Source organism: Phoenix dactylifera, chromosome 13, assembly GCF_051530095.1.
Source record: "Phoenix dactylifera cultivar Ajwa chromosome 13, Ajwa_hap1_PhDact_Kaust_v1.1, whole genome shotgun sequence".
Lineage (NCBI taxonomy): Eukaryota > Viridiplantae > Streptophyta > Magnoliopsida > Arecales > Arecaceae > Phoenix > Phoenix dactylifera.
The window spans coordinates 4673836-4693099 of NC_143202.1; positions in this window are offsets into that span (position 1 = coordinate 4673836).

Consider the following 19264-nt stretch of genomic DNA (forward strand, 5'->3'; position numbering starts at 1 on the left):
CAGCCTTTGGGTTTCACTTCCAGTGATGGAGATCACAAGGTCTGCAAGCTGCAAAGGTCCATCTATGGACTAAAGCAAACCTCTCGGAGTTGGAACACTCGTTTCGATGATGCAATCAAAACGTTTGATTTCATCAAAAACGAGGAGGAACCATGTGTTTATAAAAAGGTTAGTGGGAGTGCTGTCGTTTTTCTCGTACTGTACGTAGATGACATTCTCTTGATTGGGAATGATATTCCCATACTAACCTCGGTCAGGGTCTGGTTGTCAAAAGAATTCTCCATGTAAGACCTTGGGGAAGCATCCTATATTTTGGGAATAAAGGTCTATAGAGATAGATCTAAAAGGATGCTTGGCCTGTCACAGAAAATGTACATAGAGGAGGTGCTGAAGAGGTTCAGCATGGAAAACTCCAAGAGGGGTCTCTTACCCCTAAGACATGGAATTCATCTCTCCAAGAAGATGTGCCCCAACACATCTGAAGAGATTCAACGCATGAGCAAGATTCCTTATGCATAGGCAATAGGAAGCCTCATGTATGCCATGCTATGTACACGACCTGATATAGCTCTTGCTGTGAGTGTCACAAGCAGATATCAGTCGAATCCAGGTGAAGAACACTGGACAGCTGTGAAGAATATTCTTAAGTACTTGAGAAGAACTAAAGATTTATTCTTGGTCTTTGGGAGAAGATCAGAGTTGAAGGTAGAAGGATGCACACATATAGATGATAGAAAGTCTACATCAGAATATGTGCAATTGTGGTTCAGTAAATTGGAAGAGTTCCAAACAACCGATCATTATAGATTCTACCTTAGAAGCTGAATGTTAAGCCGTATCTAAGGGTGCAGTGGAAACCTTCTGATTAAAAGTTAATTGCAGAGTTAGGTGTAATGTCATTAGATGCCATAACACTTTACTCCGATAACATTGGCACCATAACACTAGCTATGGAGCCATGGTCTCATCAGAAGTCCAAGCACATAGAGCGGCACTTCCATTTCATACGCGACTATGATGTAGAGGTGCAGAGAGTAGACTCCGCGGATAACGTGGCAGACCCGTTCACTAAGCAGCTGAGTCAGCAAAAGACTGAAGCCCAACTTGAGAAAATGGGCCTAAGATATATGACCAATTGGCTTTAGTGCAAGCGGGAGATTGTTAGATGTATGCCCTAGAAGCCAATTTGGCTGACACATTGTTGATTCTAGGGACATAATTTTGTACTTGACTATTTATTATTGAATAAATAAAAGGCATCTTTTTCATTCATATTGTTTATGTGTCTATGAATCGTCCAAGAAATTAATAAGATGATGATACATATTCTCAAGAGTTGAGAATTTGAGCCATGTATCATTGGTGATTAATTTCTAAATGCTCCTGATCAAAGGATCATCACGAGGACGGTGATCGATCCGATCAGTGCACAGATCACTCTCCTTCTGGATGGACGAGACTTGAGTCCACAGTGTAGGGACACTGAAGTGATAGTGCAGGTGCTTGTTAGAGAACAAGGGTACTGAGCGTGACCAATACAAGAAGTCACTTGGATGTCTATCCACTCGTCAGTGACTTGCTTGATGTTGCAGTAGTGTGACTGGTCCTTTGACCTGCGGTGCTTCGGCTACTCACAGTGAGGTTATTGTAGTTTGACTGCACACATACATGGTCTCTAGCCATATGGGTCCATGCAGTGTAGATTGGCTGCAGTAAGTTCACTGTAGGAGTAGGGTATGCACCTATATGGAATCTATCGACCTTGATAGATAAGGAGAGATCCTATGTGATTTATAAGACTGAGTTCGTAAGACCTCGGCCGGGGCAGTATGCACAGTGGAGAAAGAGTTTTTCACTATCGAACTCGAGTCGAATAAATCTTGACATATGACAGACGATGGGGTTTGACGAGTTGTCCATGACCTCCGTTCTGTAGGGATCCACGATAGTAGGACTGTATCACACGTTAACTGCACCTAGAGGTTCATCATTCCATTCTGCTGGGTAGCCACTACATGCTGCTAGGTGTCACTGGTGGATGGTGGGACTCATAGGGATTATCTTGATGATCGATAAACCCTAATGAGTTGAGTTGGAATCATTCCAACCCATTGAAAGGAGTTTTCAATGATATAGTGATAGAGATCACAATATATCTCACTACCAGTCAGAATAGAACCTATGGGGTCACACACACTAGAAGTATTGACCGATCCGATGGTTGAAATCGTGATTAGGAATCACAAGAAATCAATTTGATTGATAAGAAGTTGAAGAAGGAACAAAGGGAATTAATTAATTGGACTTGAAACAAGAGTCCTACTTCGGGTAGGATTCCTAGAGTCCTAATTGGATTAGGACTGGGAATCCTAGTTGGAGTAGGACTGGGATTTCTATTTGGAATAGGATTCCTCAATCCTAATGAGATTAGGAGTTTTTGAATCAAAAATTGGATTCCTACTTGGAGCAGGATTCCTAGAAATCCTAATTGGATTAGGACTTTGGATTCAAATAGAGTCCTAATTGGATTAGGACTAAAATTAAACAAATCCTAATTGGATTAGGATTCCTTAAGTCTAAATTAATTATTAATCTAATGAATCAACATGACTCCTAATTGGATTAGGATTGAAGAGTTCAATTGAGTCATGGTTCATTCAAGTCCTAATTGGATTAGGACTAGCATAGATTGAACCCAATTTGGCCAATCCTAATTAGATTAGGATTAAACCATGAGAGAGGCACCTAATCCTCTTTGGAAGAGGATTAGGTTAACCAAGTAAGAGGGGCATCAGCCCCTCTCCACATGGCTAGGGCGACATGAAGAGAGGGGCCGGCGCCCCCTCTTTGGTAACTTGTCATGGAGCTCCTAAATGTTAGGAGCTCCAATCCCTTTAAGAAGAGGACTTGGGGCCGGCGCCCTAGGTATTGGGAATCCCTCTTCCTCCAAGCCGTGGCCACCCTCTCCCTCTCCTCCCTTGGTTCAGCCGCCATCTGCAAGGGGAAAAGAAGAGGAGGCGTCTCCCTCCTCTTGGTCTTCTTCCTTGGCTTCAGCGCGTGTGAAAAGAAGAAAGCTGCGAAGGGATTTGATCTTCTTCCTCTTCTTCATCCTTCTTCTTCCTCCTCTCAAGTGCAATCAAGAGTTGATTGAAAGAGAGGACTTCAGCCATCAAAGCTATCTCTGCAAGGGAGCTAGCACCCCGGTGAGATAGAGAGCTTGGATCGGATCCTGCTTCGTGTGGATACCCGTAGAGGCCGGACGTTTGAACGGCTTCAAACGAACCCTCATCCAAAACCACGAATTCAGATTCGCGGTGATCATCTACCCGCGCAAGGTGAAGATTTGATCTTCCTATTAGTTCTAAAAATTTTAATTCTTACCTAATTACGAAAGGTCTCGAAACAAGCGTTCATGCGATGAACGTCGAACCCGTGCATGCCGATTCCGCTGCCATCTGAAATTTTTGAAATATCAGCGGCATGGGCGGGTTCCCAACAGCTTCATCCAAGTGCTTCATTCAAGAATCAAAAGAAAGTGGTTGAGCAGATTCAAAGAGTCATCAAGAGCTCCATCCACCCTTGAAGAGTGAAGCATCCTTGACAAAGAAGAGAGAAGTCACATCAAGCGATAAATATTCTCTAAACTCTTCTTTGTAGATTATATTGTTATATTTGCTCATCTAGGAGTTTAAATCTTCTTCCTTTGTTTATTAAACTACTTGTAAAGGTTGGTTGGTTAGCCCGCAAAACCAACGGAATAGGTTGATTGGTGAACCCGGAAAACCAATTGTAAAGGTTCGTTGGTAAGCCCGTAAAACCAACATAGGTTGTTGGTAAGCCCGTAAAACCAACGTAGGTTGTTGGTGAACCCGTAAAACCAATTGTATAGGTTCGTTGGTGAGCCCGTAAAACCAACATAGGTTTTTGGTGAATCCGGAAAACCAAAGTGTATAGGTTCGTTGGTGAGCCCGTAAAACCAACATAGGTTTTTGGATTGTGAGCCCGGAAAACAATCCAACTGTAATCCGCGGGATTATAGTGAATTCCCAAGGGGACGCTTGGGGAGTGGACGTAGGTGCTAAGGAGAGCACCGAACCACTATATATTGTTGTGTTTGTGTTGTGCTTGTGCTTACGTTTATTCTTGCATCATCTTCTATCTTTGCACTAGTTTAAATCATTCAAATAGTTTAAGGAAGCATCCACCGCACTTAATTAAGAAAACGTTTAAAGCACCAAAATTTAGAAGAAACCAATTCACCCCCCCTCTTGGCTTGTCACCTTGGGCAACAAGTGGTATCAGAGCAAGGTGCTCTAATAGTACTTATTGATCTCACAATCAAGAGTTAAAGATCATGACAACCCAAGTGGGATGTTCTATGAGTGAGGGACAATTAATTGATAGACCTCCACTATTTGATGGTATAAACTACATATATTGGAAAGCACGCATGCGCATTTTCATTCAAGCACATGACTACGATTTATGGAGTATCATAGTCAATGGGCTACACACAAGTACTAATCATGATAAGGAAATGGCTCAACAAAATTCAAAAGCCATGAAGCTGTTATATTGTGCATTAGATGAGAATGAGTTTAATTGCATATCCTCTTGCATAACTGCTAAAGACATATGGAATATGCTAGAGGCTAAATATGAAAGTACTAACATTTTTAGTGAATCTGAAATTAGCTCTGAAGAAGATGAGAGGCAAGCTGAAATTGAGAACCTAAGTCTTGTGGCACACAAGGACGAGGTATGTATTGAAACACAAAGTGTCTCCTCTTCTGAATATGAAGTATATGATAAAATTGAAAATGATTTTACACGTGATAAGTTACATGATGCATTTCTTAATCTAATGAAAGAACATAAGAAACTCATTTGTAAAAATAAGAACCTGACGAATGAAAAGAAAATCCTAGTAAATGAAAAACTGAAATTGTCTAATTATTATGAAACATTAATTAAGAAACATACTAATGAAACTAAAATCTTAATTGAGAAAAATAAAGAACTAAATCAGAAAAACCAACTTCTCACTGAAAGCTATGATAAACTTAAGAAAAATAATGAATTGCTTTCAGAAGATAATAGAAGATTAACTAAAGAAGTTGACAAATTGAAACCTGTTGTTGAAAGATTTACTTTCAGCTCTGAAAAATTAAACCTAATGATAAATAATCAAATAGCTGAATTTGATAAAGTTGGATTGGGATATCAACCTTGGTACACCCAAAAATCTTTCAAGAATATATTTGTTAAAACAGTTTCTAATTATTTTAAAACAGATTCTTATAATGTTGATAAACAGGAACAAAAGCTAAGCAAAATCTCTTCTGTTGTTTCTAAATCTATACATTACAAATTTGATGAACCTAATAGGCAAAAACAGAAAATTGTAAGTTTATCTACTACTGATGTTAAATTTAACAAGAGTATGCAGAAATACATTCCTTATAATCCTAAAATCTGCAAGTCTATGGACAAAATAGCCATTAAGAAAATATGGGTTCCAAAAGGAACAATAATAGCTAACCTACAAGGACCCAAAAGAGCTTGGGTTCCTAACTTGAAAATCTGAATATTTTCTGTAGGTGTGTCTAGCACTCAAGGCTCCAACAAAAGATGCTAATTTAGAAATTGGGTGTTCTAGACACGTGTTAAAGAATAGAACTTAAAATATAATTAAGAAGAGTGACCAAAATGGAAGAAATAATGAAATTAGTAATCCTTGCATCCTCTCATATTGAAATTGTAGCTAGTATTAATCATTTCTGTGATATAGGTGATACTTTTGGGATGAAATGAAAATATATCCAAATCACTCCATCTTCCTATATTATGCTTCAGTTATTGATGGATAATTTGCTTAATCAATACTCTTAGAATAACTCTTTGAATTATCTATATGCTTGATTGAGAGTTCTTATCCATGGCATTATCCTTTATTGATCATAAACATAAGAATGTCTACTTGGTATATCTTTTTTTTAAATATATATATTAAGAATACCAAGATTAAAGAGTCTAGTTTTGGCATATAAAATCAACTCATACTAGTATGGACTTAATCTCAAAAGACCTTGTCATTGGTTCACTTAGATTAATTTTTGCAAGGTCAAAGTTTGCTATGTATGTCATCTAGAAAAATAAACTAGAATCATTTTTAAATTTGAAAATATTGTTTCCACCTTTTAGCCGTTGGAAATTCTCCATAAGAACTTATTTGGATCTCTAGGATTGTGAACCTAGGAGATAAGCTCTCTAATTTTGTAATTATGGATGATTTCTCAAAGCTAATGTTGGTTTTATTCTTGGCACTTAAATTGAAATATTTTCTGCTTTGGCACAAACTTACAAAAGGTTTCAAATGAAAAAGGTTTGCAAACTATGAAAATAAAATTGTATCATGGCATAGTTTTGAAAACCAATTTCTTATTAAGTTGTGCACAGAAAATATATTGAATACAATTGTTTCTACACCAAGAACACCATAAATAAAATAGGATTGATAGAATCCTTGAAGAAATGAAAAAGACAATGTTGTATGATAGTCATCTACTTAAATGATTTCTGTTAAAGGCTATCATCATTGCTTGTCATACATATGGTTTCTATTAGAAAACTCCTTTTGATCTTCTGAAAAATAGAAAATGATATATTGTATATCTTTTATATTTTTCAGTCATACATGTCATGCTTGATATGTTCTTATGAAAATAATGTCAAATCTGATAAAACAAATATTTCTTTGGATATCACTCTTCAAGCAATGTATATTGAAAATTCAATGAAAAGATACTAGTTGTAGAAATATCAATTCATACTATTCTTATTAAAACTAGATCCTTTATTGAGAATATAGTTTATCATTTTGATTCTATGTAACAATCTGAATTTTGATAGAAACAACTGTTTAAGATAATTTGATTAAAACTTAGCTAGCACGTCTTATTGATAATTATCTTATGCAAATAGAATCTAAGTTAAATTAATTCTGAAAACAAAAAAAAAAATTTGATTTAACTTTAATGAATCTTTCTATTGCCTCACATGCTTGTCCTTGAACCATTTTACTTAATGAAGTTATCTCTTTAGTTCAAGTGACTTGTGCTTGCTTATACTTAGGCAATCTCTTGAGTAAAGTGACTCAAATTCAATTATTGTCATGTCTCATGTTGAGTCATCTAGTTAAGAAATATGTTGTATGAATGTTTTTGTATCCTAGAGAACCTAATGAATTGCCTTCAAGAAAAGAAAAAGATTTTGCTAATGATACAGGATTTGTGAGCAAGAAATTTCAACTTGAAGGACACCTCGATGAAAGATACAATAAACATTCTCTTGGAAACAAAAAAAAGAGGAAGATTTTCTTCAGCCAAGGGTGTAAAGAATCTAAAAGGTATTTGGCTTGAAGAATGCTAAATGCACGGGTAATCTAAACTCTTCTCTTGTGAGTTAGTTGAGCAAAATCAATAGTCTGAAATTATATGGTAGCATGATTAAACCCTTAATTGCTGATCATCTTGATATCATGCTTCATTCTCATGCTAGTGATGATTGTTTCATGGTGTGATTAAATTGAAGTTTACTTTTTCCTATATAATGCATAACCATGAAATACACAAGTTTATGCCTCAAATCTCTAATTCAAAATAACTTGTGATAAGCTATGAATCATTGGACATAATGAAAATGCTGTTTGCATGATATACATGCATATGCAGCATATAAGATTATTTCTTTATTCTGCTCTTTCATGTAAATTACTTGAGAATAATAAAAAGAAAGAGAGATAAAGAAAAGAAAATGAACAATTATTCAAGGGAATACTCCAATCTTTAGGAAAAGCAAAACAAGCATAATATATTTGGCACATTTGTGAGACTAATATGAACATTCCTTTTGGAAGAGATAAAATCTGTAATTAATTACATAAAAAGTTTGAAGTGAACATTTTAACCCTTCTATATTGCTCATCATAGGGATGGTGCTAATGGGGAGGCTAGTGGTAGTACCCGGCACTATTTGACCCAACTATTCGGTGTAGGGCATATTAGGGACGGCACAAGAGGGAGGCTAGTGGTAGTACCTCGTGCCCCTTCCAACTCCACCGGATAGGGAGCAAATAGAGTATAGAGCATAGAAAAGTAAAATCAAAAGAAATGAAGATTAGAATATTCACTGAGTGGTTAAAAGAAGAAATTCAAAAATGAGGAAATGAATGACAAGATAAATGAAAGTATATAAAAAGCTTGTGAAAAGCCAAATGAAGTTTCGATCACTTGAAAACACACCTTAAGGATAAAAGCTTAAATTTAATTTAAAAATGCTTCTATCGTTGCGTTTTTGTAACTTTCATTATATACTTCAATGATTGCATCATTTTGGGGAATAACTCAATATGATTTCTAGATGAAATCTACGGTTTAAGAAAAATAGAATTACTTTGGATACCTTGGTTGGTTGCTCCGATACGCATATGAAACATATCATTTTTTATCTTATAAGTATACTGAAATTGGTCTAAATGATGTGTTTTTCAATGATCTTGATTGCAAGTAAATGGTTCTAAACATATGATATTATTTTGATATTAAAAAGATTTATGGTGCTTCATATATACATTGCTGAAAAACTATGACTAAGAAATTAATTTTTCCTCTCCTACATTATTAAAGACTTCTATCAAAATATATATGTATATATATATTATTAAAAGAGTGAATGATCTTAAGTTTAGAAATATTTCAGCTCACTCAAATGATTCTTAAAAGAAAGAAAATGTAAATGCTTTTGAAAGAATTTGAGCTTCAAATGAATTATTTTCTGATTAATATTTCAGTACATTTTCTCAAAGATTAAGAGGAAGCATAACTTCTTCTTAAAAGATTAAAAAGAGTGATTGCTATAAATTTTGAATAATTCTAGATCACTCTACATTCTTGATATCATAAAGTTTCAGTTTTATTCACGTTTATCATTAAAATCTGAAATTCAACAAAAGATAAGAATAATTAAAGAAGAATGCATCTTTTAAGGGGGAGCTTTAGATATTCAGTATCTTATCCTAAAGTTACTTTAATTTGATGCATACCTTGAATTTTATGGATTGATTTTGATGAACCTCCTTATATTGCAAGACTTGCTTTAATTATATAATAAGTTTATACCTTGAGATGAGTTCTATAAAGGTTGTCTTATCTCAAACCTTGAGTCTTATGAAAATAAAATATATTTTCGAGATTGACAATTTTATTGAACAAATTCTAAAACTCTCAAATGGAATGATTAATTAAGGGGGAGAAAGAAAATTTCAGAGGGAGAGATCATATAGAACTTAATCGTATAAATTCGCATCTAAAGATGAGACAAAGAATACTAAATGTAAAGTGGTATTAAACTTTGTGCTTCATTGAATATCTTTTGAAAGTTGGATTTCCATCTGTATTCATCGGTAAATCATTTATTTCTGAAAATTTAATTGAAAAGGATTCCATCTATCTTAGTTTTGAAAATTTATCTTGGAATCTACTTATGAGTTCTTATTGGCTTGCACTTTGGTGTTTCAATCCTGAGCCAATTCATTTTAATTGATTTTGATGCTATGATCTTTAAAGGAGTAAAAGAAAGTTTTTAAGAGAGCTCTAAAAGAACTTTCAAAGCCTTGAATTTTATATCCTACATTGCATAAATTCATATTTTGGTATCTATGCTCCAATACTTTTATATCATGAAAGAACTTTGAAGTCATTAAGAATTAAGGATTCAACATAATCTTATGTTTTTCGAGTATATAAGTTTTGATCTTTATTTGCTCTTATACTATACTCTGAAAATTAATTAGATTGCTCTCATCTTGTTATATACTTAATATATATATATATATATATATATATATAAAGATGTTGAGTTTTCATTCGTGCCTTCTTTGAATATTATTCTTGATACTCCTTGAAATAACTTGAAAAAGATTCCATCTACACTTGATTTGAAAAATATCTTTGGAATCTACATTTAGAGATCACTTCTGGCTTACATCCTTAATATCTCATTCCTAAAGCCAAACACATAGAAATAAGATATTATTTTATTAGGGATCGTGTGCAAAATGGAAACATATGTATTGCGCATATATGTACTGAAAAACAATTAGCCGACATATTCACAAAACCCTTGAGTGAAGATAGATTCTGCACGCTAAGGAGAGAATTAGGTATATGTGATCCTTTTTATTGAAGAAATATAAAAGGGAGCCAGTAGTCTCATGATACATTCCTCCAATTTCTAAAAATTCATGAAACATGAGTCAAACTTGTTATCTATAGATTCCTTACTCATGTATCATTGTCCCAGAAAGAATTTATAAGGATTGGAAGCAAGGAAAATTTTTAGAAGCAAAAAGGAAGAGAAAAGAAAAATACTGCACTTGGGTCAACCCAACCTAGAATAGGGTCGACCCAACGTTGAGTCGACCCAAGAAGTTTCTTGAGTCGACCCAACGTCGGGATCCCACTGTTAAAAGGGGGACCCGTGAGCTATCTAGGGCACTGTTTACCCTTTGTCCTCTTCCGAAAACCTTATTTTTCACTCTCAAATCTTCTCCAATCATCTCCAAACAGTAGATTACTTCAAAATCTTGGAGAAATGGGACCCGAGAGAGCCGTAGCCAAGCGATCCGGAAGAGTCTCACGATCTTGTTTAGAGACTAGGATATGTATCTAGTTCTCATATGTATTTGGTGGTTATCATGCATCTTTAAATCTTGATTAAGGAACATTGTATCTGCTTTTGTTTTTGACATTCATGTATGAAAATGTTCCTCTTTTGATCATGAAATTTGAAGTTTGTTATTTATTGCATTCTTCCCCATATATATATTTTTTTTGATGATAACAAAAAGGGGGAGAAGAAAAGAAAGAGTATATCAATTTAAGAAAAGAAAGAGTATTTTATTTGAGAAGTAAAGAAAGAGTATTAATTTTGGGAGAAGTAAAGATATGTATAACAAAAAGGGGAGAAGTAAAGATAGTGTTTAGAGTATGTAAAGAAAGTGAATAAAGAAAGAGTATTAATTTTGGGAGAAAAAGTGAATAAAGAAGTTATGTAAAGAAAAGAGAAATGAATGGGCAAACAAATTGAAAATCATATAAGAAAGTTTATACATCTAAGGGGGAGCAATTTGTAACATTGAAATTGATCAAATCAAAAATTTATATCACAATTCAGAATTTGTCACATATAAATTCAGAATTTGGCACGCACCTCTCGCACCCCGATACATAGCCTGAAACTCATATTATCTCAAATTTTTGAAGTTTCATCGCTAATGAATTATAAATGAAAGGGGGAGCAATTCAAAGAGTCAAATTGGCAACATTTAAATGATATAGGGGGAGATTTTACAAGTATATATGAAAAGCTGAAATTCAGCAGTTTAATCCCTTTTATAAACTGATTTTAAAGATAAGTATCAATAGGCTTATACTCTTTATTTTGTAATCATCAAAAAGGGGGAGATTGAGGATGATAGTGTTATTTTGATGATTAACAAGCAATTATCTAGAGTATGCTATAAGTTAAATTGATACTTTATTTATAAGTTCATTACTCTCAGTATATTTGGTTAATTGAAAATAGATACATGACCTTGTTCATTTGAATGAATCTAACCTTGAGAATGCAGCAAAGTGTGGATTGAGTCGACCCAAAGGTTGATTGGGTCAACCCCGGCACATCAAGAAATCATTTGGCACACTCCTGCAAAAATGGCACAAATGAACAGTGAGTTGGGTCGACCCAAGGTAAGCATGAGTCGACCCAACCTTGAAGAACCTCAAAAACATAACTGAAGAATGCTCTCTGGATTTACTGAGAGGGTCGACCCAAACAGTGGTTGAGTCGACCCAAGCTTGAGTCGACCCAAACTCTGAGAGGGTCGACCCAAAGGCAAGACAGAAAGACAGACAGAAATTGGTTCTCTGGAATTACTGAGAGGGTCGACCCAAGAAGAAGTTGAGTCGACCCAAGTGGACTTTGAGTCGACCCAAAGAATGGTTGGGTCGACCCATGGGAAGGAAGGCTGAAATTGAAGTTTCTGTGGTTTCTGAGAGGGTCGACCCAAGAAATGTTTGAGTCGACCCAAGTGAAGGTTGGGTCGACCCAAGGACAGGTTGAGCCGACCCAAACACGGGCTGAACATAACGGCTAATTGTGCAGAAATGCTTTTTGGACTCCCAACGGCTATAAACGGCTAGTTTCTTCAATCCAACGGTCAGAAAGGACTATTTGGAGGTTGGAGAAGTATTTAAGAGGGAGTATTCATCAGAGGAAGCGAGCTTTGGGAAAATACATCAAGTGCATTCAAGAGAGAACCCTAGCAAGGCAAGCTTCATCCAAGTGCTTCATTCAAGAATCAAAAGAAAGTGGTTGAGCAGATTCAAAGAGTCATCAAGAGCTCCATCCACCCTTGAAGAGTGAAGCATCCTTGACAAAGAAGAGAGAAGTCACATCAAGCGATAAATATTCTCTAAACTCTTCTTTGTAGATTATATTGTTATATTTGCTCATCTAGGAGTTTAAATCTTCTTCCTTTGTTTATTAAACTACTTGTAAAGGTTGGTTGGTTAGCCCGCAAAACCAACGGAATAGGTTGATTGGTGAACCCGGAAAACCAATTGTAAAGGTTCGTTGGTAAGCCCGTAAAACCAACATAGGTTGTTGGTAAGCCCGTAAAACCAACGTAGGTTGTTGGTGAACCCGTAAAACTAATTGTATAGGTTCGTTGGTGAGCCCGTAAAACCAACATAGGTTTTTGGTGAACCCGGAAAACCAAAGTGTATAGGTTCGTTGGTGAGCCCGTAAAACCAACATAGGTTTTTGGATTGTGAGCCCGGAAAACAATCTAACTGTAATCCGCGGGATTATAGTGAATTCCCAAGGGGACGCTTGGGGAGTGGACGTAGGTGCTAAGGAGAGCACCGAACCACTATATATTGTTGTGTTTGTGTTGTGCTTGTGCTTACGTTTATTCTTGCATCATCTTCTATCTTTGCACTAGTTTAAATCATTCAAATAGTTTAAGGAAGCATCCACCGCACTTAATTAAGAAAACGTTTAAAGCACCAAAATTTAGAAGAAACCAATTCACCCCCCCCCCTCTTGGCTTGTCACCTTGGGCAACACTTCATACTTATTAAAAGGGAGCTAGGGCGGGCCGCCTTAGATAGAGCTTTTCCTCTTTCCTTGGAGCCGTGGCCACCCTCTCCCTCCCTTGGTTCAGCGGCCAGCAAGAAGAAGAAAAGAAGAAGCCATGGCGTCCTCCTCTTCCTCCTTTCCTCCTTCCAACGCAGGGAAAAGAAAGTAGGCTGCAGGGGCTTTGCTTCTTCCTCTTCTTCATCCTTCTTCTTCCTCCTCTCAAGTACATTCAAGAGTTGAAAGAAAGAGAGGAGATCAGCCATCAAAAGTTATCTCTGCAAGGAAGCTAGCACCCCGGTGAGATAGAGAGCTTGGATCGGATCCTGCTTCGTGTGGATACCCGTAGAGGCCGGGCACTTGAACGGCTTCAAGCGAACCTTCATCCAAAAACCACGATCATCAGTTTGCGGTGATCATCTACCCGCGCAAGGTGAAGATCTGATCTTCTAATATATTAAAAAGTTTTTAATCCTTATCTATCTACGAACGGTTTTTGAACAACGTTCATGCGATGAACGGTTGATCCCGCGCATGCCTCTTCCGCTGCATCTGAATTTTTTAAAATTTCAGCGGCATGATCGGGGTTTTCTAACAGTGGTATCAGAGCCTAGGCTTCGTAGATTAAGGTAAGGATTAATTATTAATAGGCTTATTAGATCTGAAAATTGAAAGATTATGCATGCTGAAAATTTTCTGCATGCAGATTTTTTCTAGGGTGCTGATTCTTGCATGCTAATTTTTATGTGATAAGATGATGATTCTAATTGCATTGTTAATGAGATTACAAAAGTTTGGAATCATGATTAGCATGATCATCAACCTATGTCATGAGATAATCAGTTAGTTTTCAGATCTGAAAATTATAATTGCTGCATGTGGTGATGATCATAGGATTCAAACCCTTTTGGTATCAAATGTAATGATCTGCGTGCGATCTGTGATGTCATGTAATTTTTCAGATGCTTGCATGCATCTTATTTGATGTTTTGAGAGGTCTGCATGCCTCCTAAAAGAAGATGTAATTTATTATTATTTTTATTTTACATCTGGTTGTATTTCTGTGATGTGATGTACGTCAACGATCAAGTTGAAGACAAGGCATGAGATGAACAGGTGATCTAAGCAGTTGATGGCGATTGGATCAAGAGTTGATCAAGGATCGAATCAAGGAGGCTTGGAACCAATTCAAGAGTTGAAGACCAGTTGATCGATTGACTTGCATGTGCTTGTAATACGACCTAACTAGAATCCATGATCATCACCTATTTAAAGTTTAGCTTTAATTATTGCTGCGATTATAACTGCCTGCAATGTGCCGTTTGCATGTGATGTGAATGAGAGTCGGGTAGATAGGTTTACATGTGATGTAGCAAACCCAATTGAGACCTAGATTAAAACCTTCTCAATCAAGTCGAGAGTGAACCGACATGAGCAAGTCATATTAGATTAATTGATCTAATTGGTGTCTAGGAAAGCATGAAAGGTGGTTACTTAATTAGGACCTTACTCTCTGAGTAAGGGGAGCCTCCCACCTGCTTACCTGGCCAATTGTTCGATTACCTCTTATGAAGAGCTCAAGTTGCAAACACTAAGACCTGATTAACCAATATTAAGTCAATAGGTCTTCCACTGTAGTAGAGCTGCTAAGGTCTTTCTGATGTTGATTTGTCTCGGCTGGACACAGTGGTCAAGTTACATCGGGGGGCTGGACCTCTCTATAGACATGAGATGTTGTAGGGTAAAGGTGGGGTTGGACACCAATAACTGTTAGGTGAGGACCCAATGACGACTTTATTCCTATGGTTATACGGTGGGTCTGACTTCACTAAGAAATGGGACCAATAACTGTTAGGTGAGGTTTTCATGGCTTAGAGACCAAGTTGCACTGCAACATGCTTAAGAAGCATTGTACAAGAGTTGTGCATTCATCAATCTATGTGTCACCAATAACTGTTAGGTGAGGTGGCATGTAAATTGGTGAGACCGCAGTACCTACTAGAAACCCTAGTCGCGTAGGATTTCCGTTTACTTACCAGGGAAGTGTAAGGGATTCGAGAAAATAGTGGGAGGTACATTTGTTCTAAAAGACCTTAGAACAAATTAATGATCAAGTACAAAAGTCTAACTAGAATCTTTACTCTCTGCAGATACAATGTCAGCTTCAAACCCTTTGACCCGTATTCTTGAGACCAACCGACTGACCGGAACCAATTACAAGGACTGGATTAGAAACCTCAAAATTGTTTTGGACTGTGAGAAAATAGGCTACATACTCGATTCAGATATCCCCACACTACCAACACGTCCTACTAATGTTCAGCGATAGATGCATCAAAAGTGGATGGATGATGACATTAGAGTTAAATGCTATATGATGGCATCCATGTCAAATGAACTCCAATGCCAGCATGAAAATATGAAGACTGCTAAGGACATACTAGCACACCTGCAAGAGTTGTATGGTGAGCAGAGTTGCACAGCTCGTTTTGAAGTGTCCAAGAGGCTCTTCAAGACAAAGATGCGCGAAGGGCAGTCTGTCCATGATCACGGTCTGACTATGATCAAGGACCTAGAGGAGCTTGAGAAGCTCGGAATGAACATGCACAAGGAATTGCAAGTGGATTTGATCCTACAGTCACTTCTTGATTCATTTGGTCAGTTTATAGTAAACTACCACATGAATAAGATTGAATGCACTAAGACTGAACTGATAAACATGTTGGTAACTGCTGAGGGAGCCTTGAAAGGTTCAAGGGGCAATGTCCTTGCTGCTGAGTTGACTTCTGGTTCTAAGAGAAAGTCTACTTGGAAGAAAAAGAAGCCTGCTAAGAAGAAAGACAAGAAGCCAAAGAAGAAAGTTCAAAAGAAAAAGGCTAACGACAAAAGAAAATGTTTACTGCAATGTCGACGGCTACTGGAAGAGAAACTATCCTTCATACCTCGAGAGCCTGAAGAACAAGAAAGGTGACACACCTTCAGAAGGTATAGACTTGCTCATAATTGAAACTAATCTAACGGTTTCTTCTACTTCTAGTTGGGTTATAGATTCTGGTTCTAGTGCTCATTTGTGCACTACCATGTAGGGTCTAAAGGAAAGTAGAAGGCTGGCGGAAGGTGCGGTAACCCTTCGGATTGGCAACGGGGCAAAAGTTGCTGCTGTGGCTGTGGGCAGCTACCATCTGCGACTACCGTCTGGTTTTAGTTTATTGCTTAGAGACTGCTATTATGTACCTGCTGCTAGCAGAAATTTGATTTCTATTTCATGTCTAGCACAGAAAGGTCATGTTTTTACTTTTGACAAAGACTGCTGTTCTATTTATTTCAGAAATAAAATAGTTGCACGTAGTTTTATGGTTGACAATCTCTATCATTTACATATGGATGTATCTGTGAATGTTACCGAGCAAGAAGTGAGTGCCAAAGGATCCAAGAGATCCAGGGATGGGATAAACCAAAAATATTTGTGGCACCTCAGACTTGGCCATATTGGAGAGGATAGGATGAACAAAATGGATAAAGATGGGCTTCTCGGCTCATTGACTTCCGAGTCATATCCAGTTTGCGAGTCCTGTCTTCAAGGAAAAATGGCTAGATTGCCCTTTGTAGGACATGGAGAGAGGACCACTGAAATACTTACCCTAGTACATACAGATGTATATGGCCCATTCGATGTGCTAGCTAGGGGACGTTATTCGTACTTCATTACCTTTACCGATGATTATTCACGGTATGGGTATGTGTATCTTATGAGACACAAGTCTGAATCTTTTGAAAAGTTCAAAGAGTTCAAGAATGAAGTAGAAAAACAAACTGGAAAACCTCTTAAGGCTCTTCGATCAGATCGAGGAGGAGAATACCTTAGTGGGGAATTCCGGGACTATCTCAAGGAAAATGGCATAGTCTCACAGTGGACACCTCCGGGTACACCTCAACTCAACGGGGTGTCAGAGAGGAGGAATCGGACCCTATTGGATATGGTCAGGTCCATGATGAGCTTCACTAATTTACCTATGTTTCTTTGGAGAGATGCCTTACTTACCGCAGTATATCTACTGAATAGAGTTCCCTCTAAATCCGTTCCTACCACACCGTATGAGATATGGCATGGTAAGAAACTAAGTCTTGGTCATCTCAAGATTTGGGGATGTCCAGCCCACGTCAAGAGACTACAGGCAGACAAGTTAGAGGCTAGGACCATAAGTGCTCGTTTTATAGGATATCCTAAAGAGTCATTAGGATACAATTTTTACGTCTCAGAAGATCACAATGTGTTTGTGAGCCGTCATGCCATCTTCTTGGAAAAACAGTTTATCCTTGATAGAGGCAGTGGGAGGAAAATTGAGCTTGAAGAGAAAGTCTCTGAAAAGCAACGAGTCATGGATCCTATCGAACCCATTCATACAGAGCCAGTACACGATGTCCCTCGACCACCTCGTAGATCTAGTAGGGTCTCCCATCCTCCCGATAGATACTTAGGTATACTAGAAGAGGATACCGAGGAAATGTTCCTAGTGGGAGATAGGGATCATACACAAGATCCCAAAACCTACGACGAGGCGATATCTGATATCGATTCCGAGAAATGGCTGGAAGCCATGAAGTCGGAGTTAGACTCCATGCATTCCAACCAAGTCTGGACTTTAGTAGATCCACCAGAAGGTATTGTACCTATTGGATGCAAATGGATCTACAAAAGGAAGATAGGTTCGGATGGAGAGGCAGAGACCTATAAGGCAAGGCTTGTGGCGAAAGGATATAGTCAACGCGAAGGCATTGACTATCAGGAGACCTTTTCACCTGTAGCCATACTAATATCCATCCGAACATTGCTTGCCATTGCAGCATTTCATAATTATGAAATCTGGCAGATGGATGTGAAAACTGCTTTCCTGAATGGATATCTTGATGAAGATATCTATATGGAACAGCCTTTGGGTTTCACTTCCAGTGATGGAGATCACAAGGTCTGCAAGCTGCAAAGGTCCATCTATGGACTAAAGCAAGCATCTCGGAGTTGGAACACTCGTTTCGATGACGCAATCAAAACGTTTGATTTCATCAAAAACGAAGAGGAACCGTGTGTTTACAAAAAGGTTAGTGGAAGCGCTGTCGTATTTCTCGTACTGTACGTGGACGACATCCTACTGATGGGGAATGATATTCCCATGCTAACCTCGGTCAAGGTCTGGTTGTCAAAAGAATTCTCCATGAAAGACCTTGGGGAAGCATCCTATATTTTGGGAATAAAGGTCTATAGAGATAGATCTAAAAGGATGCTTGGCCTTTCACAGAAGATGTACATAGAGGAGGTGCTGAAGAGGTTCAGCATGGAAAACTCCAAGAGGCGTCTCTTACCCCTAAGGCATGGAATTCATCTCTCCAAGAAGATGTGCCCCAACACATCTGAAGAGATTCAACGCATGAGCAAGATACCCTATGCATCGGCAATAGGGAGCCTCATGTATGCCATGCTATGTACACGACCTGATATAGCCCTTGCTGTGAGTGTCACAAGCAGATATCAGTCGAATCCAGGTGAAGAACACTGGACAGCTGTGAAGAATATTCTTAAGTACTTGAGAAGAACTAAAGATTTATTCTAGATTTTTGGAGGATCATCAGAGTTAAAGGTAGAAGGGTACACAGATTCAGACTTCATGACTGATGTCGATGATAGGAAGTCAACATCTGGGTATGTGTTCTTGTGCAATGGTGGTACGGTGAATTGGAAGAGTTCTAAACAACCGATCATTGCTGATTCTACTATGGAAGCTGAATACATCGCTGCCTCTGAAGCTGCTAAGGAAGGTTTCTGGTTCAAGAAATTCATTGCAGAGTTGGACATGATGACATCAGATGCCATAACACTCTACTGCAATAATAATGGCGCCATAGCTCTTGCTAAGGAACCAAGGTCTCATCAGAAGTCCAAGCACATAGAGCGGCGCTTCTATCTCATACGCGACTATGTTGAGAAGAAATATGTAGAGGTGCAGAGAGTAGACTCCACGGATAACGTGGCAGACCCGTTCACTAAGCAGCTGAGTCAGCAGAAGACTGA